Here is a 24,451-nt window from a genome sequence, read left to right as displayed (position 1 = left end):
TCATTCTCACAAGCACACCATAGAGTTAGTAAAGTATAACAGAAAATGTGTTCTCTAGGAGAACAAAGAACTAGAGTTCCAAGCATCCTTACCTTGTCCTGAAGAATCCCGGACAAGCCCCCAAGATGAAAGGTTGTTGCTGGACCGCGAAAGATGCCAGGATTCTTGGCCTCCGGAGGAGAAGAATTCAATCCGGGTCCAGAGATAAGTCTTGATTACTCAGAGCTTTTGTGTAATAAGATTTTTTTAAAACATAAAAGGGATAGAGAAAGCTTCTGACATAGACATCAGAAGGGGGCAGAAAGAGTGCATACCTCAATTCAAAGTTGAAACATAGGGAGGAGACAACAAAGTATTGGAAAATAATCTAAGAAATGAACTGCCTGGAAATGAAGACTGAATTCTAGCTTTGCATATGGACTTGATTAGCAAAGACAGGAGATATTACCAGGGGAAAGCCAATCCTATTATGTTTCCTGTTCTTATTTTCTTCTATTTTCAAACATTTATGTATGTATCCAGTAGTCATGTATGGATGTGAGAGTTGGACTGTGAAGAAAGCTGAGTGCCGAAGAATTGATGCTTTTGAACTGTGGTATTGGAGAAGGCTCTTGAGCGTCCCTTGGACTGCAAGGAGATCCAACCAGTCCATCCTAAAGGAGATCAGTCCTGGGTGTTCATTGGAAGAACTGATGTTGAAGCTGAAACGCTAATACTTTGGCTATCTGATGCGAAGAGCTGACTCATTTGAAAAGACCCTGATGCTGGGAAAGATTGAGGGCAGGAGGAGAAGGGGATGAAAGAGGATGAGATGGTTGGATGGCATCACTGACTCAATGGACATGGGTTTGGGTAAACTCCGGGAGTTGGTGATGGACAGGGAGGCCTGGCGTGCTGCGGTTCATGGGGTCACAAAGAGTCGGACACGACTGAGTGACTGAACTGAATGTATGTATCTTAGGACACTATGATACTCAAAACTAAAATGTTACATAGATGGAAGTCATAATATGAGGTATTTGGGGAGGATAATATCATGAAACTCAGCATCAGTATTTTAGAAAGGAAATAAATTTTCCCTTACAGTTGACTGTGTCAGGGTTGAGTTTTTTCTGGGGGTGGGGTGAGGTGGGGGGAGCTTTATTCTTCAAGAAACTGTATTTAAGTGAAGCTCTTGAGTCTTAATACCCGAATTCTGGGTCCAAGAATATGTAGTCTCTAAGAGGTAAAGACTGCTGTTTCAAACTTACTCCAAAAAGATAAGGCATCATTACACCTTTAGGTACAGTTCTTTCTATTCTGAGAAAATCAACTTTGGGTCTTTTAGAAATTAAAGATTTAAGTTTGGGAAGTCTTCTAGAACTGAAGGGCCTCCATAGGATGTGGTCACATAGTCAGAAATTATAAGCAGCATTGTGTCCTTTTAGTAAGAGTTTCATTAGGAAAGAAAAATAATTATCCACCTAATAAAAGCATGAAGATTCCTTTGGGCCTAGAAATAAGACAGAAGTTTCTTATTTTTATAGAGCTGTGAGTGTCACCCTGCTTATTTAACTTATATGCAGAGTACATCATGAGAAATGCTGGGCTGGAAGAAGCACAAGCTGGAATCAAGATTGCCAGGAGAAATGTCAATAACCTCAGATGACACCACCCTTATGGCAGAAAGTGAAGAAGAACTAAAGAGCCTCTTGATGAAAGTGAAAGAGGAGAGTGAAAAAGTTGGCTTAAAGCTCAACATTCAGAAAACTAAGATCGTGGCATCTGGTCCCATCACTTCATGGGAAATAGATGGGGAAACAGTGTCAGACTTTATTTTTTTGCACTCCAAAATCACTGCAGATGGTGATTGCAGCCATGAAATTAAAAGACGCTTACTCTTTGGAAGGAAAGTTATGACCAACCTAGATAGCATATTAAAAGCAGAGACATTACTTTGTCAACAAAGGTCCATCTAGTCAAGGCCATGGTTTTTCCAGTAGTCATGTATGGATGTGAGAGTTGGATGGTGAAGAAAGCTGAGCGCTGAAGAATTGCTGCTTTTGAACTGTGGTGTTGGAGAAGACTCTTGAGAGTCTCTTGGACTCCAAGCAGATCCAACCAGTCCATCCTAAAGGAGATCAGTCTTGGGTGTTCATTGGAAGGACTGATGTTGAAGCTGAAACTCCAATACTTTGGCCACCTGATGGGAAGAGCCGATTCATTTGAAAAGACTCTGATGCTGGGAAGGATTTGGGGCAGGAGGAGAAGGGGATGACAGAGGATGAGATGGCTGGATGGCATCACCGACTTGATGGACATGAGTTTGGGTAATCTCCGGGAGTTGATAATGAACAGGGAGGCCTGGCGTGTTGTGATTCATGGAGTCGCAAAGAGTCGGATATGACTGAGCGACTGAACTGAACTGAACCAAGAGGTTAAGATTCAAGAATTGCTAATATGATGTAAGAAGCAGACCACCGACTCAAGGAAAGAATATTAGTTAATTTTTTGTGTCAACTTGACTGAGCCACATGGTACCCACATGTTTGGCTAAACATTTTTCTGGATAGGTCTGTGAGAATTTTTCTGGGTGATATTAGCATCTAAACCTATAAACTGAGTAAAAATGAATTGCCCATCCCAGTGAGGGTGGGCCTCATCCAAAATGTAGAAGGCCTGAATAGAGAAAAGGCTGAGCAAGAGAAAATTAACTCTCTTTGCCTGAAGATCTTAGAGCGGAGACATCAGTCCTCCCCTGCCTTTGGACTCAGACTGAAACTGACACCATCCTCTCTCCTGGTCCTCAGGCTTTGAACTGCAGATCTTGGCACTTCTCAGCTTCCATAATTGTTTGAGCTAATTCCTTATAATAAACATGATATATTATATATTTATAGTTATTTATATGAAATTCTCCAGGCCAGAATACTGGAGTGGGTAGCCCTTCCCTTCTCCAGGGGATTTCCCCAACCCAGGGATGGAACTCAGGTCTCCAACATTGCAGGCAGGTTCTTTACCAGCTGAGCCACAGGAAAAGGCCAAGAATACTGGAGTGGGTAGCCTATCCCTTCTCCAGCGGATCTGCCCGACTCAGGAATTGAACTAGGGTCTCCTGCATTGCAGGCGGATTCTTTACCAACTGAGCTATCAGGGAAGCCCATATATATTATACATTTATATGTACAGAGGTATAGAAATCTCCTATTGGTTCTATTTCTCTGAAGAATGTTAATATAGGACCCTTTGCACAGTAGTGATACTTGTAGACCTAATTTACAAAGAATCTAAAATAAATGTGACGAAAGTAAAGTGAATTATAGTAGGTGACCTCCTGTTGGCATTCATGGTAGTGGTGGTTTGAGGGTAACTGGGAAACTTCCCCTCTGGCACTGAAGTAGGCATTCTCACAGTGGAAGGAGCGTCAGAAACTTGATAGCTTGAAGAAGAGGGCTCGTCAGAAGAATTTAAGTGGATTTGTTACTAGGGACTGTTAGTAATAACCAGAAATCATTTAGAAGGCTACTTGAATCTATATGCAGTTTTAATAATTTTTTTCCTATATGTAAATTGGAGTTGACTATACCGTTTTTTGTATATATAATATTCTTGAATTGGATTGTCTATTCTATTTCACTCAACATATACGTAGCCTCTTGCCCTTTTTCTCCCAGTGATTCAGTAATAAAAATTCCCAGTGATATTACCCTTGTTGTGAAAAAGATTGAACAGTTTTTATTTTCAGAGAGTTTTAATAAATAGCCAAGTGAAGATTGCAGACTATCTTTGGGTCACAAGATAAAAAGAAAGAAAAAATGTTCTTTTACTTATCTGGGGATAGAGACAAATATTTGAGAACACTATTTTTATCAAGATGTTTTCTTCACCTACTACAAATGCAGCAAGTTAATCCAAAAAGCTTCCTCATTAGGAATAAAGCAATTAAAAATAACTACAATTGCATAACTGCACCACTGTTTTTAGATAGCTAATTACAGAATCTCTTCAGGGTGATGGAAATGTCAGCTAATTAGCACACAGTTTTTATTATTTGAAGCAGTTTTTATTATTTTATTCCAACCAATATAAAAGATTCCATCTCAAAGTCAGCCATTTTTCCTGACATGGCATATGACTAAATTATTATTTCCAAGAGCTTACATATACATTGATACTAATTCTGGGTGAGGTTTATTCCTTATGGGAAAAATGAGAAGGATAAGAAAAGAAAGTAAATCTAAGTTATGCCAAAGTGTTTAAAAGGATGATTTCAAAATCATACTTTAAGAAAAATTAGCATATGCCTCCCTGGAGGCTCAGAGGATAAAGCATCTGCCTATAATGCGGGAGACTGGGGTTCAATCCCTGGGAGGAAGATCTCCTGGAGAAGGAAATGGCAACCTATTCCAGTATTCTTGCCTAGAAAATCCCATGGACAGAGGAGCTTGGTAGGCTACAGTTCATGGGGTCAAAAAGAGTCGGACACGACTGAGCGATTTCACTTTCACTTTCACTTTCCTTTTACAAAGACCTTACATTCTCTTTTCCCCTGATCTATGTCATTTGAAGCTTTTCTGGTGTTGGGTAGTATTTCCAGTTAGGCAACTATTTTCTCTCACTGCCAGTCTTTTGATATCTTTGACTATTGTGACTTAGTGAGGATGAGTCCCATTGGGCATGCATACTCAGTAAATGAAGATCTCATAATATTTTACATCTGAAATACACGATACATACCTTCAAATGAGCCAATGAGGCTCCATCAGTAAACCTGAAAGGCCAGGTAGGTAACAGACTGTCAGTTGCACTAAAAGGAACTCTTCTAACTGTCAAGTTAACTTCTAACTGGCAAATGGTATTCAATGCTGATGTCAACAAATGTGTGATATTTTTCTTATCATAACTATGAGTGTGTTATTCCAGTAAAATGTGCATGGACTTATCTCTCTGTGTCCCAACTATTGGACAAAACAACTTAATAAATTCTGTTGTAAATCATTTGTTGTCAGACAATCTGACTTATCGTTATTTTTTCAAAATAGCTGAGGAAGCTTCAGCACATCCTCCCTTCACTCTGGACCTTGCTTTTTTTTTTTCAGTATAAAATGACTTGACCTATGTGACCTCTAAAATCCTTTCCAGTGCTGACATTTGAAGACTTGGTTCTAAAAATTCAGTCTCTCTCAGCTATCAACAGAATGGCACTTTCCCTTTGTACTCATTAAAGTGATTTGTACTGCTCTTCTGCTCTTCCTTTAGTTACATTTGAAGAGCAGAGGTTTGTACTCCCTCCTAATCAAAATGAGCTCCACATGCTCTGTAGAACAAAAGGATTTTCCTTTTGCAGTATTAGAAGGAGCAAATAAACATCTATTTCTTCTGACCATCTAGAATAACTAGTAGAATGAGTGAATCATATGAAGATTCTATCTCAAATTAGCTAATAAGATCTTCAAGAATATTAAATGGAATTTTTCCTGTTGTTCTTGAACTGATGCCATAGACCAAAGCTGAGGACAAAATTGCTATGTACCCAACAGTCTAAGGTGAAAACACCAGGAAGTAGGTGAGTTCAGTAAATTTTCCTCAAAGTTAATTGAGAGCATTAATAACTCAGCTCCTAGCTTCTGCCTCTGCCCTCCAGCTAGTACAAATAGATGGCTGAGAAAATTTTCAGCCTCTTAGGGAGTGCAAGGTCCATGTTTGAGAGGTTTAAAGGCAAGTGACTCCCAAAGTCATTTGCAAAGACTAAAGGTACTTGCAAAAAGTGATATTGGCATCTTATTCTCCAGCTTGATGCTTACTCAGACCCCTCTGGTATCCAAATAAGAGCAGAGGGGGTAGCAATTGTTTCTGGAAATATTCTGAGAGGTAGCATTATGGCTTTGATACTTATTAATTCTTCTCTACTGTGAAGAAAATCAGAGCATATATTTGAATGAAAGAGTAGTGTCCACCTTTGGTGTAGTAAATTCTGAAGCAGTCTGTGCCAGAGTGTTATAGGGGAAGTGGTTTTTGTGTGCCTGGGGAGAAAATGGTGGGTTATTTACCTTGTATCTGAGGCTAAGGGTTGAGTGAACAAAATCTTCAGTTGTACCCATAACTTCACACTAAGAATAGCAGGCTAAGCAGAGGAGAAGGAGCTGTGTGGGCCACTAGGCAGCTATTGAGTTAAGTAAAGGCACGCCCAACTTGGTGACATATTCCAAAGACGTAACCATGTGAAGACCACCACACAAGCAGACGGCTAATGATCAATGAGAACAGACAGACTGAATTAGAGTGAGGCCCTTATTGGCATGACAGTAGGCCTTGGTTTTGGTCTAACCCCTCTCCCTGATCCTTGAGCCCTACACTGGGGCCCATACATAGAAAAGAGAGAGGGAGGAAGTGTCTGAAAGCCAGAGCAGAACTCAACTCAGAAAACCACAAGCAGAGAAACAACCTGCCCTCGGGTAGAGGGAAAGAAAAGACTTTGAATTAAGAATAAATTCTTAAAAATGAAAATAACTGAATACTTACATGAAAATCTTTACATGAAAATAACCAAATAACTACCGAAATGAGGCTGTTCTATTACCACCAGGTGACAGAAATTCTGAAATGGAGCCAAAATATCTTAATCCTTTCCCAGTAAGAAAGGAAAATTCATCAAAATGTAATTGGAGACAATTATTTGAAAAATAAAGCAAATATGTACCCTCAAGAGATAAGACTCCTCCAAAATTCAAGAAAAGAGTCAGTCTTTCCCTTCACTCAGCCGGAGGTGCATTTTGGATGGAATTCACTCTCTCTCTCTCTCTGTTAGTCACTCAGTCATGTCCAACTCTTTGCAACCGCATGGACTATAGCCTGCCAGGCTCCTCTGTCCATGGAATTTTTCAGGCAAGAATACTGGAGTGGGTACCCGAGTCTCCTGCATTTTGGGCAGGTTCTTTACCATCTGAGTTACCAGGACCCAGCCTTAAGCAATAGAATATACTTTCAGTTTCCCAATTTCTCACAACTGTTCCAAAATTCTTCCTTTAAGTTGAAAAATCCAGAGAAAAAGGATAATATGAATGAGATACAGATCATTTACTGGTACATTGTAAAAATTCATTTTTTACAAAAATCTTAAAACCCAAGGTAAATAACTTCTCCTTTTAGGTTTCTAGGTACCTACACTCATCTCCAATTTTCCTGGCAACTGGTCTGTGACCTATCTTGGAATATCAGTCTTGCCTATCAGAGAGCTCACCTCTTGACTTAGTCCTGAATACACTTGATAAATTTCAGAAGAGGACTTGGTTTCATTCTCATGTTAATATCACACAGTCTGACCTCTGTGTACTTACAGGTCATGCTCACCACCACACTCATTGCTTGATGTTTTAAAAGCATATTCTTTCGCTGAATATAATGTAAATCACTGGTTTTTGATGGGAAAATAAAACTCAGGATATAGAGAAGTGACACTATTGACTGCCTTTTTAATCAACACAGGATCTCATATACAACCCTTTAAATGTAAAGATCATGAGAGGGGAAACAGGAAAATGCTTAGTAGGAGCTTTTTGTTATTAACTAAAATTGGAGATACCCAGAGAAACTTCAAAACTGAATTTGGTGAGAAAAAACTTTTGCAACCTAGATCAGCTATACTAATAAACTTTTAATCATCAAATCTGAATGAAAAAATAACTAATCTTCATAAATTCTTTTAAGATGAGAACTCTCATGCTTTCTGGTTGTCACTACCCTGATAGAATCAACTGAAATTTTTCATATCTCAAAAGTTAAAAATTTAAATCTCAGCTCTGCCCCTTTCTAGCTGTATGAGCTTGAACTTAGTCTCTTTCCTTTCTTAATTATCTTCTATTTACTACAGAAAACACCATGTAGAAAATGCTCAACAGAATTAGTTGTAAATACTAGTATGATCAGGAAGATGTGACTATGAGAGATATCAGTATTTATATGGACACAACTTGAACGTAGTTTTCCTTCATGCTGTGTTTGTCTATATAGTTTGTGGCTTCAATAAATTTTTAGAGACTATTAGAGATAAGTAGATACAAGCCCTACTATCATTTTAAAGTAAAGGATTGAATTACTTACATTTTGCACAAACTCCTGGCTCATTATCATTACAGTGCTTTCAGAAGTCTTGTTGAAAATTCAGTCTTACATATAAAAAGCCCACTTGGAAAAGAAGTAGATTATTGTTGGTGCTATAAACATTATAAGGAAATACAACAAACTAGTTTTTTGACTGTATTTCTAATGTTATACTCTTGGCATTTCTAGCCCTGGATTATTACTAACACAATTTTAAGTTCTATTTATATTAAGTGATCAGATTATTAACTAATTAGCTGCTTGAGAAATCATGAAATAGCAATTGCAACCTCTAAAGGTACTAGGTCTTTGTTGTTAAGACAGAGGCTAGGTAGCTGTAAAAATAATAAATCAAAAATTTAAGTGGTTTAAACAAAAGAGCCATTTATTCCTCTCTCATGTAAGTGTTAGGAAGTAAGCATGCCAGCCTAAAGCTAGGTGACTTGCTCTTTCTCCAAGCATAGCTTCTGTATCTGAACCCAGAAGGTAGGTCCAATTCCCATATCCTACCCCTAAAACGAGGAAAGAACCAGAGCAGAACACATTCCATTTTTCTGAGGGCAGTTTTCCCATTTTGCACATATAAGTTCACAGATACTCTGAACACTGAACTTACTCACACTTATGTAGCCACACAACATTGTTTTTAACTGGGGGCTTAATAGTGCTGACACTGAAGACAGAGATGGTGGAAATGTTGGCTTAAAATCTATGTTGAAATAAATCTTGAGCTATGCTGTTTACATTCACAAAGAAAAAATTGAAAACAAACAGATTGGAACATTTCTGAATTTGCAAAGGAATTGTACTGCCAATCATACCAGAAATTTAGCATGTAAAACCCAATGGTTCCATCTCTAAAATAACCTTAGGCCCCAAATCCACAGAAGTGTGAGACATACAATATTGCAAAGGAGGTCATAGAGTGTAATGTCCAATTCACATGTGATACATTAAATAAGAAAATGAAGATTTATCCAGATGGGAAGTCTAGTATTACAAAGGACAATGAATAAAAAACTTTCTCACATTGAGCAGAACTCTTATGTTCTGCTGTGTATGTATCAGTCAAAGGCAACTATTTTAAGACTTTCTCTTTTTTAAGAGGGGAGATTTTTGTTTTGTTTTATTTGGATTTTGCTTCTTTGTTTTTACTTATGCTTTGCTTCTCTGTTTGCTTAGGTAGATATCCTGTTTCTTCTCTATAATCATATATCAGGTAAAAGGCACCAAAATAGTTTATAAATCACTGGACCAGAAACAACCAAATCCAGATCTAAGGGGAAAGAAGGCTGTGATTGATTCAGATTTCAGGATGGTATGGGCTCTTGATTAGCCCCGAACTGCTTAACTCTGAAAATTTATATTGAAGATAACTAGATGCATACCTTACATAAGTTACTGTAGTTGGCAATTTGTATATTATGACAGTTTAATCCATATGTAATGATACAGTCCCCATGTTCTAAATTGAAAGACTTCAAACTATGATTCCTGTGCTATATCTTGTAACCTATTTCTGTAAAGAACATTTTATTAGAAGACAGTCTTGCCCACCTATTTATGTACTGTTGTGGCTGCTTTTATGTCACATAAAAGAGTTAAATCATTTTAACAGTATTGGCCTGTTAAATCTAAAATATTTACCCTCTAATGCTTTACAGAAAAAGTTTGCCAACCTATGATCTAAAACTCTCAACAATGTAAATTGATGAGGTACAGAATATAAGTAAGATGGTTAAAATAATTATCTCTGAGTCATGACAATCTATCTGTCTTCTTTTCAAAGGGTTTATGGCTTCCCTGATGGGTAGAGAATGTCACCTGATGGTTAAAGAATTCTGCAATGAAAGAGACAGAGGAGCCATGGGTTTGATCCCTGGGTCAGGAAGATTCCCTGGAGGAGGAAATGGCAACCCACTCCAGTATTTTTGCCTGAAAAATCCCATGGACAGAGGAGGCTGGTGGGCTACAGTCCAAAGGGTCACAAAGAGTGGGACACAACTGAGTGACTAAGCGCACAGCAGGTGGTAGAAAAGTAAGCAGAGAGAGAGAGCAGGACAGAGAGGAAGCTCTGTACTCTTCTTGGGATAAAATTATAAGTTTGGTTAAGTTAATTAACATTTGTAATCGCTTTCTTGCTTCTTTACTACTACCAATTTCCAAGTTTTGCCTAGGTATTGGCTTTCTCTACTACCTTCGGAGAAAGTTTCATCTCAGTGTCCCATGCTAAAATAAACACATTTTATCATTTTTCCAGGAGTAAACAGTCTTCAACAATCCCTAACTCTCAGGGGAAATTTTCTGGGTCAATGGAGACAATTTCCTTTACCTCAGGATCCTACCACCTCCTTATTATTCGTATTGTCTTTTTAATATTCAGTGTGACCTGGGAAAATATTCTTGAACCATCCAGCAAAATTGCTGGAAACCTTTGCTACATCTTGAACCTACTGAAGCCTGCTGAAATCAGCCTCTTTTAAGTTGTTGTACCTAAACTTTTATTTATCTTGCTATGGTCTTCATTGAATGTGGCTATATCTTTCACATATAGTAGCACACATGACCCTGAATTTTCATAGCCAATCTGACTCTTCTTATCACACATGATTTCTCTCCCTTTCATTTTTATTATCATTCAGTTACTTGCCTATCACTTTAAGAAAAGCTTAACATCTGGCCACTTTATAAAACCAATTTAACAGTTACAGCACTATGTTAAATTTAATAAGATATTCACTTTGTCTTTTCAAATTACTGTCACATACCTAATATAACTGAGAGTATAGTCAAGAGAGTAAACTCCTTCTATAAGCATATTGAAAGCAGTAAAGTCTAACCCTCATTAGCATTTTGGAATAACTGCTTCTCTATATTACTAGAAGAATGCTGGAAGCTGGACTGTCTTCTTTGCAGATTGGATAATCTAATGATATCCTAAGCTAAACCCTTCTAGAGATAATGAGAACATTATCTTAAAGTTCTGAGCATTTTATTCAATCACTGATAAATTTGGTGCTCTATTGAATTTTTATTACAAGCTTTAAATTTTTTTTTTTAATAAATAGTACAACACTTTCTATACTTTCTTCTGATGGAGTTGTATTTCTTAAGGCAAGTCATCTGAGGTTATCTAATAATAGTTAAAATTTATCATCTAATAATATAAAAAAGATACATAGAAATGAGTAAGATTAAAGAAAATTAATGAATGGATAACTGGATATATATCAAGTTGCACTGAAACCAAATGTTGAATTCCTTTTTTAATTAGGGTAAGGAAATATTTAATTAGGATAGGAAATTTTTGGTACTCTTAATGCCAAAAAAATATTTTTGGGTATTTTTTAAATGTTTTTATAGCTGTTCTATTCAATTATGTACTAATACATCCTATTAAACACAAACTCATTTAAGATACACATTGGAAAATTTTTGCATGTGGCATATTTTGCAAAAATATTTTCAGCCTGACTCTTCAAAGCATTAATGCATTACACTTGTGTAAGACATTACAGTTTATATCTTAATAATATATCTTAATTTTTCTAGAAATATTTATGATGAATACATAAAAACCAATGGTAAACATAAAATATAATCTGAAATACCTAAAAATAGCTGCATTCATATTTTGACACTTGTCCTTTGAGATATTGTTCTCTATATATGAATTTTCTAAATTTCATATTGGACTATTCTCTGGTGGTTCAATGGTAAAGAATCTGCTTTCAATGAAGGAGACACAGGTTTGATCCCTGGGTCAGGAAGATCCCCTGGAAATGGAAATAGCAACCCACTCCAGTATTCTTGCCTGGAGAATTCCATGGACAGAGGAGCCTGGAAGGCCTCAGTCCATGCGGTTGCAAAGAGTTGGACATGACTGAGTGACTAAAATACACACATGTAATTATGTGTCTTACTTTTAAAATTTTCTCTACATGATGAATATTTTAAATATGTTAAAACATGTATATCTTCTTTAATCCCAATTTGGATATTTTTGTATCATACAAAATATTGTGATGAATTACTTAATACATTTGCAGAATGAATGCTTGTTTATGTTTCTTTTTGTACTTTTTTCTTGTTTGCATATTGGTTGTATGTTTTCTGATATAAAACCAAAAATGGAAAAATGATTAATATTAAACATCAATAAGATTATTTACCTAGGATTTAAGAATATAATCTCCTGGCATGGAACCTGGACCTGGTACTGATAATTATATTATAATCCCTTAAAATATAGAGACAACGATGGCCCCTTGGAAAATAGTTTTTGCAATATTTATCTAGCATCCGATTTAATATCTTGGCTACAAGGAGATTTTCAGAGACTTCCACCTGATTCTGTTTATAATAACGGCTCTTACTTGAAATGTCCAGGAAATTCTTGTGAAAAACATTCCAATTAATGTTAAGGTCAAATTATTGTGTCTTGCACTATTGACCATTAAAAGACATAGCAGTATGTAAGTCTGTATGAATTTTAAAAGACATATATTGTACTTGAGGATATTGTTTCCATCATTTATCAGGTGAACTGGAAACATCACAATTTAGATACCTTACACTACTCAGAATGGCCTTCATCAAAAGTTCCACAAAAAATATATGTTGGAGAGGGTATAGACAAAAGGGGACCCTCCTACACTTTTGGTGGGAAAATAAACTGGTACAAACATTATGGAGAATAACATGCAGCTTCCTTAACTAAAAATAGAACTATAATACCATATAACCCAGTAATCCCATTCCTGAGCATATATCCAGAGAAAACTCTAAATCAAAAAGATATATGCACCCCTTCATAGTATACTATTTGCAATAGCTAAGTCATGGGATCAACCTAAATGACCACTGATAAGTGAATGGATAAAGATGAGATGACATGCTGCTGCATATGGTATTACAGTTCTATTTTTAGTTAAGGAAGCTCCATGTTATTCTCCATAATGTTTGTACCAGTTTATTTTCCCACCAAAAGTGTAGGAGGGTCCCCTTTTGTCTACATCCTCTCCAACATATATTTTTTGTAGAATTTTTGATGAGGGCCATTCTGAGTAGTGTAAGATATCTGAATTGTGAAGTTTCCAGTTCACCTGATAAATGATGGAAACAATATCCTCAAGTACAATATATGTCTTTTAAAATTCATACAGACTTACATACTGCTATGTCTTTTAATGGTCAATAGTGCAAGACACAATAATTTGACCTTAACATTAATTGGAATGTTTTTCACAAGAATTTCCTGGACATTTCAAGTAAGAGCCGTTATTATAAAAAGAATCAGGTGGAAGTCTCTGAAAATCTCCTTGTAGCCAAGATATTAAATCGGATGCTAGATAAATATTGCAAAAACTATTTTCCAAGGGGCCATCATTGTCTCTATATTTTAAGGGATTATAAAGATGAGATGACATAATGGAATACTAATTGGCCATAAAAAAGAATAAAATAATACCATTCACAGCAACATGGATTGACCTAGAGATTATCATAGTAAGTGAAGTCAAATACAAATATCACTTATATGGGGAAGCTAAAAAAATGATACAAATGAACTTATTTATAGGACAGAAATATAGTCACAGATATAGAAAACAAAATTATGGTTACTGTGGGGGAAAGGGGAAGGAGGGGTAAACTGGGAGATTGGAATTGATATATATATACCACCATATATCTGGAGGAGGGCATGGAAACCCACCCCAGTGTTCTTGCCTGGAGAGTCCCATGGACAGAGAAGCCTGATGGTTTACAGTCCATGGGGTCACAGGGAGCTGGACACGATTGAAAGGACTTAGCACACACTACCATATATAAGACAGATAACTTATAAGAACCAACTGTATAGCAAAGGGAACTCTGCTCAACACTCTTTAATGATCTACATGGGAAAAGAATCTAAAAAAGCATGGATATATGTATATGTATAACTGACTCTCTTTATTGTACAGGAGAAACTAATACAATATTGTAAATCAACTTTACTCCAATGAAAATTTTTAAAATAGCAAAATTTCACAATTTTGAAACTCCAATTAAAAGAAGGCTTATGCAATTAGGTCCAAGCTGTGGTGTAAGATTGCATCAATCTTACAAGAAATAATTATGTTTAATAAGGAATATATGTGTGGTCTCTAGCAAAATCCAAATGGATAGTCACAACACAGCCTTAAGTTCTAGAAAAATGCCAGGAATTTTGGGTTCTACTCACTATTTGAAAAGCACTTTGTGGCATGCTACTAAGCACTAAGTGAGACTGAAAGCCTGACTGTCTGACTTCAAGTGACCATGTGACTAAGGCTACTCATTATGAAATAAAGTGAAAGTGAATTCATTCAGTCATGTCTTACTCTTTGTGACCCCATGGATTGTAGCCTACCAGGCTTCTCCGTCCATGGGATTTTCCAGGCAAGAGTACTGGAGTAGGTTGCCATTTCTTTGGCAGTTACCAAATCCACCAAGTCATCATTTTGGGAATGAGCATCCATAATCCATTGTATGATGAAAATAATATTGTCAGAATAACCTCCTAGCACATACAGACGACCCCCAAATTTACATGAACAACTGGTTCAGAGCTTCATTACCTCTGTCATAATGATCCCTCTTCCATAAGTTAAATTATGGGATAATTCATAAGAGAGACCATTGCAGCAGAGGTAATGGAATTCCCATGATTCTCATGGGAAAAAACTCAGGCAAGAGTCAGAGAACAGATAATGCCTGATATAAAGATAAAGGCAGGCTACTGGCTAGTACAGATGTCTGCTCAGTCAGGACCAACAGAAGCAAAACTAAAAGATCACAGAAAAGAGATTCTGGAGTAGAAGCATGTAGATGGACCTTGTAGGAAAGATCCAGTGCAGAAGGACATTGACAATGTGGTGAATAGACAATATGGTGAATGCTTGTGAAATGGATTCATGAAGCGGCCACATTTGTAGAGAGGGAGACTATACTTGCGGCCAAATGCATGTATTTTCTTTCATCAATGCTGATCTAGCTACTGCTATATTGAACATTTCATCAGCAGTGAGCCCTGAGTGAGAACAACTGGCCATTTGGGGGAAAGTTGTTTACATAGATCCCTTCCATTCTAGTAAGGGCAGAAATTTTCCTTATTGGAACTGACACCTCACTCTCAATATGAATTTTCTTCTCTACTCCAAGTGTTTCTGCAGTCACTGTTATCCAAGGGCTTAGTATGACTAATACACTGATATGGAATTTCACATCATTCAGTCTAAGACCAAAGTAGCCATTTTATAGCGAAGTGCGTGCAATGATGGACATATGGTCTAAATGATTCACTCTTTCTGCCACATATCAAAGTGCTAGGAAATATCTGGGCTAAAGACTGACATTCAAATAAGAATCAACTTGAGGACCACCCTTGTTAATGCTATCCTCTAGGATGTTATATATTTATTAAGGCAATACATGGTGGTATGTTCTCTATATATAGAAGGCAAGGTCAGGTATCCAAAGGATAAAATTAAGATTGGCTTCTTTATTGTTCTTAGTGAATCACTTGAGATTGTGGTCTGCTACCCGACAAACTGAACTCTGCTGGCTAGGGATCCTGGTTGCTAGCAAAGCAACATTATCATCAGAGAACACAAGTCTGAACCTGAGGCTTTTGAAGTCTTGAGTTACTCTTTCAGACCAACAGGCAAGAAAGGAATTATAATACTGGTGGGAGTACTGGATTCTTGTGATTATGAGGAGGTAGGGTCGTGGCTACATAGTAAACACAGAGAAATGTATGTTTGAAACTTGGAGAATTCACTGGGAAGTTTTTGATGCTTCCACAGGTGTAATAACATGAATGGGAAAATGTAGACACCACATCATGACAAGGGCAAGGCGGGCTCAGCCTCTTCCATGATGAAGGCATGAGTTAACCAATTAGGCAGCATATATCTCAGTTAGTGTGCTTGACTTTTTATCAGTTAAAAAAAGGCTAATATTTTATTCAGAAAAAAATAGCAATGATTTTTTGCTTTCTATAATGTAAGGCATACTATGACTAAATATGCTATTAATAATTTCATGCACTATATATATCATTTACACTTTCAAAAAATAAAAAATTAGACAATTCATGTTGATATATACATAAAGGAGGAATTAGCTCAGGTATCAGGCAATATCTAGAAGGAACTGATTCCATATCATGGATTTGGATTCCAGTGACACTCATATACATTTTTTTGGTGTTATCAATCATGAAGGTCATGTCTATAATTAGTACGTAGACTATTATTATACTCTCATTAAAATTCTTAGTTTCCATTTTCATATACTTTGGTGAATTTTGTGCAGTTTTATCCAGCTAGACTCTCCAAAAGTGCCACTTTCACTGTGTTTATATTAAAAAATACCTTAAGTGGTTAATTATCCAAATGTGAACAAATTTTAAATGCTATTTGACTTATCCATCCCAGTATCCCTCAGAATGTCTGTTCCTGCTTTTGTTGTTGTTGTTCTGTCACTCAGTCATGTTTGGCTCTTTGAGACACCATGGACTGCAGCACATCACCCAGAGTTTCCTCAAACTCACATCCATTGAGTCAATGATGCCATCCAACCATCTCAACCTTTGTAGCCCTCTTCTCCTCCTGCCTTCAATCTTTCTGAGCATCAGAGTCTTTTCAAATGGGTCGGCTCTTTGCAATAGGTGACCAAAGAATTAGAGCGTCAGCTTCAGCTTCAGTCCTTGCAATGAATATTCAGGGTTGATTTCCTTTAGGTTTGACTGGTTTGATCTTCTTTCAGTCTCTAGAGTATTCACCAGCACCACAGTTTGAAAGCATCAATTCTATGGTGCTCAACCTTCTTTATGGTCCAACTCTCACATTTGTACATTACTACTTGAAAAACTATAGTTTTGACTATATTAACCTTTGTTGGCAAACTGATGTCTCTGCTTTTTAATATGCTGTTTAGGTTTGTCATAGCTTTTCTTCCAAAGAGCAGTTCAGTTCAGTTCAATTGCTCAGTCATGCCCAACTCTTTGCAACCCCATGGACTGCAGCATGCCAGGCCTCCCTGTCCAACACCAGCTCCCAGAGTTTACTCAAACTCAAGTCAATTGAGTTGGCAATGCCATCCAATCATCTCATCCTCTGTTGTCCCCTTCTACTCGCACATTCAATCTTTCCCAGCATCAGGATCTTTTCAAATGAGTCAGTTCTTCCCATCAGGGGGCCAAAGTATTGGAGTTTCAGCTTCAACATCTGTCCTTCCAATGAATATCCAGGACTGATTTCCTTTAGGATGGACTGGTTGGATCTCCTTGCAGTCCAAGGGACTTGTAAGAGCCTTCTCCAACACCACAGTTCAAAAGCATCAATTCTTTGGCACTCAGCTTTCTTTATAGTCCAACTCTCATATCCATACATGGCTACTGTAAAAACCAAACCCTTGACTACACGGACCTTTGATGGCAAAGTAATGTCTCTGCTTTTCAATATGCTGTCTAGGTTGGTCATAACTTTTCTTCCAAGGAGCAAGTGTCTTTGAATTTCATGGCTGCAGCCACCGTGTGCAGTGATTTTGGAGCCCCCCAAAAATAAAGTCTGTCACTGTTTCCCCATCTATTTGTCATGAAGTGATGGGACCAGTTGCCAGGATCTTAGCTTTCTGAATGTTGAGCTTTACGCCAACTTTTTCACTCTCCTCTTTCACCTTCATCAAGAGGCTCTTTTGTTCTTCTTCACTTTCTGCCAAAAGGGTGGTGTCATCTGCATATCTGAGGTTATTGATATTTCTCCGGCAATCTTGATTCCAGCTTGTGCTTCATCCAGCCCAGCGTTTCTCATGATGTAATCTGCATATAAGTTAAATAAGCAGGGTGACAATACACAGCCTTGGCGTACTCCTTTCCCTATTTGGAATCAGTCTGTCATTCCATGTCCAGTTCTAACTGTTGTTTCCTAACTTGCATACAGGTTTCTCAAGAGGCAGGTCAGGTGGTCTGGTATTTCTATCTCTTCAAGAATTTTCCAGAGTTTGTTGTGATCCACATAGTCAAAGTAGTCAAAGGCTTTGGCATAGTCAATAAAGCACAAGTAGATGTTTTCTGGAACTCTCTTGCTTTTTCAGTGATTCAGTGGATGTTGGCAATTTGATCTCTGGTTCCTCTGCATTTTCTAAAACCAGCTTGAACATCTGGAATTTCACAGTTCATGTACTGTTGAAGCAAGGCTTGGAAAATTTTGAGCATTACTTTACTAGCAAGTGAGATGAGTGCAATTGTTCAGTAGTATGAACATTCTTTGATTACCTTTCTTTGGGACTGAATGAAAACTGACCTTTTCCCAGTCTTGTGGCTCTTTCACAGCATCATCTTTTAGGATTTGAAATAGCTCAACTGGAATTCCATCACCTCCACTAGCATTGTTTGTAGTGATGCTTCCTAAGGCCCACTTGACTTCGCATTCCAGGATGTCTGGCTCTAGGTGAGTGATCACAACATCATGGTTATCTGGGTCATGAAGATCTTTTTTGTATAGTTCTTCTGTGTATTCTTTCCACTTCTTCGTAATATCTTCTGCTTCTGTTAGGTCCATACCATTTCTTTACTTTATTGAGCCCATCTTTGCATGAAATGTTCCTTGGTATCTCTAATTTTCTTGAAGAGATCTCTAGTCTTTCCCATTCTATTGTTTTCCTCTATTTCTTTCCATTCATCACTGAAGAAGGCTTTCTTTTTTTTTTTGTTTTGAAGAAGGCCTTCTTATCTCTCCTTGCTATTCTTTGGAACTCTGCATCCTAATGGGTATATCTTTCCTTTTTTCCTTTGCCTTTTGCTTCTCTTCTTTTTACAGCTATTTGTAAGGCTTCCTCAGATAACCATTTTGCCTTTTTGTGTTTCTTTTTCTTGGGGATGGTCTTGATCCTGGCCTCCTGTACAATGTCATGAACCTCTGTCCATTGTTCTTCAGGCACTGTTTATCAGATCTCATCCCATGAATCTATTTGTCATTTCTACTGTATATTTGCAAAGGGTTTGTTTTAGGTCATACCTTAATTGTCTAGTGGTTTTCCCTACTTTCTTCAATTTAAATCTGAATCTGCAATAAGGAGCCAAAGTCAGCTCCCAGTCTTGTGGAACAAGCTTTTTTTAACTTCATTGCTGCAGTCAGCATCTGCAGTGAATTTGGAGCCCAAGAAAATAAAGTCTGTCTCTGTTTCCATTGTTTCCCCATCTGTGTGCCATGAAGTGATGGGCCAGATGCCTTGATCTTAGTTTTTTGAATGTTGAATTTTAAGCTAGGTTTTCTACTCTCCTTTTTTCACCTTCATCAAGAGACTCTTTGGTTCATCTTGGCTTTCTGACATTAGGGTGGTGTCATCTGCATGTCGCAGGTTACTGACACTTCTCACAGCAATCTTGATTCCAGCTTGTGATTCATCCAGCTCAGCATTTTACATCATGTACTTTGCATATAATAAAATAAGCAGGGTGACCACATACAGCCTTGAAGTACTCCTTTCCCAATTTTGAACTTGTCCATTGTTCCATGTCAGAGAAGGCAATGGCACCCCACTCCAGTACTCTTGCCTGGAAAATACCATGGATGGAGGAGCCTGGTAGGCTGCAGTCCATGGGGTCACTAAGAGACAGACACAACTGAACGACTTCACTTTCACTTTTCGCTTTCATGCATTGGAGAAGGAAATGGCAACCCACTCCAATGTTCTTGCTTGGAGAATCCCAGGGACGGCAGAGCCTGGTGGGCTGCCATCTATGGGGTCACAGAGAGTCAGACATGACTGAGGTGACTTAGCAGCAGTAGCAGCATTGTTCCATGTCCGGTTCTAACTGTTTCTTCCTGACCTTCATGTAGATTTCTCAGGAGGCAGGTTAGGTGGTCTGGTATTTCCATATCTTGAAGAATTTTCCTCATTTTGTTGTGATCCACACAGTCAAAGTCATTAGCATAGTCAATGAAGCAGAAGTAGATGTTTTTCTGGAATCCTTTGCTTTTTCCGTGATCCAACAGATGTTGGCAATTAGATCCGTGTCTTTTATAAACCCAGCTTGAACATCTGGATATTCTTGGGTCACATACAGTTGAAGCATAGCTTGAAGGATTTGAGCATTACCTTTCTAGCATATGAAATGAGTGGAGTTGTGTGGTAGTCTGAGCATTCTTTGGCATTACCTTTCTTTGAGATTAGAATAAAAACTGACATTTTCTAGTCCTGTGACCAATGCTGAGTTTTCCCAATTTGCTGACATACTGAGTGCAGCACTTTAACAGCGTCATCTTTTAGGTTTTGAAATAGCTCAGCAGGGATTCTATTTTATTTCCATTTATTCAATGATTCACATCTGCATATAATATCCATTTCTCCTGAACTGTACATGCCTGCATTCACCTCTCTTATATATATTCTTACCTCTACTCCCAAACCTTTATTTAACAAACTCCTAATAAAGCTTTATCTTAAATGCTATTCCATAGATTTCTTCAGTGATGACTAAATTGGAGAAAATTCATTCTGTGATTTTTGTGTCACCCACATCTTTAACTGTTCATATAGCCCTTATCACAGAGTGTTTTGCTTATGTCACATTATGTTAATGGCATATTGAATGCTTTTTTAAAATATTATTTAATTTTAATATACTTACAGTATTTCAAATTTAGGAGCTCAAGTTATCAACTATATATCATTAATAATATCTATAATAATCAATGATATTTATAATAATCAATGATTATGTCCTCTGTCATTCAATCTGACTTCTAAATTCTGTATTATTTGAAGGCAAGTTATTTATATTAGTTTTCTTTCAGTTTTTTGTTGCCATGAAGACTCTTCCAAGTCTTAGATACACTAGCTAAAACAATGTAGAATAAATGAATCCTTAATGTTCACAATGAATTTCCTTTCAAAAAGTGATTTTAAAGCATGTTTATATTACTGAGTATAGTCTATTAATACTATGCTAAAATATTTCTTGTTACATTTTTCAAAGTAATTAGATGTTTGAGAGGTAGAAAAATAGTGAAGAAATTTATAATTCCTTAAAACCATTATAATATTCTTACAATGTATTAAATGAGAATTTGATTTATATGTAGAAAGAGTAAGTAAAAAAATAACAGTCGAAGAAAGAAGACATTAAGTTATTCTTGACAATTGTTTAACTATGGAAAAGACAGGAAACTTTCATGGACCATTGAAAATGTGACATACATGTTTGAATTGCAGTATAAATTGTTGGAATCCATTACTATTCAATTTCAAAGATTTATTATTTTCAATCTAGTCATTGTAATATAAATACAATTGCATGAGAAAATTTATGTATGATTTAGTAGTTTTTAAATGTCATAAAATTTTCATTTAAATATGATTAATCAAATTTGAAAAGCAAGCAACACCATTTACATTAATGTAGGGTTAATGACATTAAAGGGAACAATAACTTTTTACTTAAAAATGAAACAGCAAAGTCCAGCTAAAAGACAAATAGATGCTGAGTGGTATAAATGCTAGGAATTTTGCAAAACTACACAGTGTTTTAAGTTTTTTGAAATACACATATCTTGAAAACTTTAAGCCATGTGTATTCTGTATGTGCGTGCCTGTTAATTACACTATATAGAAACAATTATTGTGTTCTTATCATGCCATCTAACACTGAGGTTATAATTTTTACAAAACCTTTACAAAAATATACATTAAAATTTGAGAAAAGCATGTTTTCTTTCTTTCCAATTATTTTTTACTTCATGAAGTATTAATACTAGATTTACCTAGTAACAAAGAAGATATTCATGGTCACTCAAAGACTATGGATATTCACATACAATACTAACCAACAGAAACTAGAGCTGGAAATTAAGCCAGCTATAAAAGGATTTTGCAGGTACATTAAATTAAGTAGTTCACTGGGCAAGAACAGAGGGATAATTAAGGGCAAAAGGTAATTATACAGATTTATTTAGCACTCAGAAACAGAAAAAATTAGAGAGATTGTAAAATTAGTAGGATGGTAATGTGCTCAGCATGACATTGGCAGAGTTTGAGAACAAGGTGACAGAAGTTGAAGAGGATGGCAGGTTGAGTTGGATGATGCAAAGCTTCCACATGGAAATGTTCAATAAACAGCTGCCTTCAATACATGTATATCTGGAGTCTAGCAGAGACATTCGAGATGGGCATTAGTATCTAAATGACAATTCAAGCAAGAGAAGATGATGAAGATCAGAAAGAATGATCAGAGTGAAAAGGCGGTATATACTAATGCATATATATGGAATTTGAAAGATGGTAACGATAACCCTATATGCGAGACAGAATAAGAGACACAGATGCATAGAACAATTTTATGGACTCTGAGGGAGAAGGTGAGGGTGAGACGTTCTGGGAGAATAGCATTGAAACATGTATATTATCATATGTGAAACAGAACACCATTCCTTGTTCGATGCATGAGACAAGGGCTCAGGGCCGGGGCAATGGGATGACCCAGAGGGATGGGATGGGGAGGGAGATGGGTGGGGGGTCCAGGAAGGGGAACACATGTAAACCCATGGCTGATTCATGTCAATGTATGGTAAAAACTATTACAATATTGTAAAGTAATTAGCCCCCAACTAAAATAAATAAATTTATAAAAAAAAAAAAAGCAATGATAAAAAAAAAAAAAGAAAAGGCGGTATAAGGAGAGGAGGGGGAAGAAAAATTATCCACAATTATCCAAAGAAGACATGTGGATGGCCATCATGCACATGAAAAAAATATTCTATTGCTAATTATTAAAGAAACACAAAGCTTTCAAAGCTACAATAAGTTATCACCTCATGTTTGTTAGAATGGCCATCATCAAAAAATCTACAAATAATAAATGCTGGGAGAACGTGGAGAAAAGGGAATCCTCCTACACTGTTGGTGGGACTATAAACTGGTACAAGCACTATGGAGAAGAGCATGGAGGTTCCTTAAAGGATAAAAATAGAGCCACTATATGATCCAGCAACCCCACTCCTGAGCAAACATCTGGAAAAGACAAAAACTCTTAACTCAAAAAGACAAATGCACTCCAATGTTCACAGCAACACTATGCATAACAACCAAGACACAGATAGAACCTAAATGTCCATCAACAGATGCATGGATTAAGAAGATGTGGGGTGTGTGTGTGTGTATACATACACAAGCATGTACATAACGGAATATTACTCAGTCATAAAAAAATGAAATAATGCTATTTGCAGCAACGTGGATGGATCAAGAGATTATCATATTAGGTGAAGTAAGTCAGACAGAGAAAGACAAATATATGATTCAATTATCTGTGAAATCTAAAAATTATCATAAGTGACATCAAACAGAAAAAGACAAATATTATATAATTTACTTAATATGTGGAATCTAACCAATTGTATACCACAGAGAAGTATGCTTAAAATTTGTAAAAATCTACAATGGAAAAGAATCTGAAAATGAATTTATATAAAAAACTATATATATAAAAGACTATATATATGTATATATATAAAATTAAATGATTTTGCTGTATACCTAAAACTAACACAACATTGTAAATCAGTAAATCATCGACACAAACACACACACACAGAGGATCATCTACAATGGTGGCTGAACAGTGATGATTAGCCAGACAAACAAGAAAAACTCAGCAACATGGGCTATCAAGAAAACAGATTGCTGCATACTTCAAGCGTTGCTCAGGCAGGGTACATGAAAATTGATAAACTGCGCATTGAACATAGGAATAAAAGAACATTGGTGATCTTGGTAAGAATTTTAGTGAAGAAAGAGAGACAGGAACAACGTTTCCATGGATTGAAACAACCCTGTTTAGTGTACAAAACACATAAAAATGACACCAAGACACACTAAATTAAAATTTTTCTAACATTAGCCTACATATTACTAGTCATTTTTATATCCTGGAAAAGTAACAAAAAAAGCCAGAGTGAATATTAACATTGTGGTCATCCAGAAAAGCATGGGTGACAAAATGTAAATTTTTTCCAACAGCAGAGTTAGTTTCACTGGCGGTGCTGCTCCACATACATACACATATGCATATATACACACAATGATAAACACACTCAGAAAGATATTGAAATAAGACAAATGCACATTTTATATATTTTTCATGGGGTGAATCAAAAGAAATCTCAAGCAGTCAGCTTTTCTTCCAAACTCAAACAAACCATAGTGTTAGAATTTTTTTTTCTGAATTAATATAATAAGCCACCTTCTTCATTAAAAGAAGGCCATGTACAAGACAGTCTATAAAAAGAGTTCACTGAGGTTTAAGGTTTAGATATATTTCATAAATTAAAGCAATGTTTTTCAG

At 36.6% G+C, this 24,451-nt stretch overlaps 1 protein-coding gene across 11 annotated transcripts in view; it reads right to left on the bottom strand.

Annotated features, from left to right (window-relative positions):
• Window positions 1–24,451, bottom strand: part of LOC145514141 (uncharacterized) — a 959,076-nt gene that overhangs the window by 506,533 nt on the left and 428,092 nt on the right. For 6 of the 11 annotated variants that reach the window (XR_014059871.1, XR_014059867.1, XR_014059865.1 and 3 more), the window contains exon 1: window positions 4,717–4,788. The exons of 3 other annotated variants lie outside the window; for them this stretch is intronic. The gene's annotated coding sequence lies outside the window, so the exon portion shown is untranslated. Of the gene's footprint in view, window positions 1–92; window positions 226–4,716; window positions 4,789–24,451 lie in introns of those variants that run through there. 2 more of the 11 variants (XR_014059869.1, XR_014059868.1) reach the window with 2 other exon arrangements.

This window comes from Giraffa tippelskirchi, chromosome 7, assembly GCF_054371585.1.
Source record: "Giraffa tippelskirchi isolate mGirTip1 chromosome 7, T2T-mGirTip1v1.2.pri, whole genome shotgun sequence".
NCBI classification, from domain to species: domain Eukaryota; kingdom Metazoa; phylum Chordata; class Mammalia; order Artiodactyla; family Giraffidae; genus Giraffa; species Giraffa tippelskirchi.
Note: the sequence above shows the minus strand (reverse complement) of the source record. Positions and strands in the feature narration are given on the sequence as shown.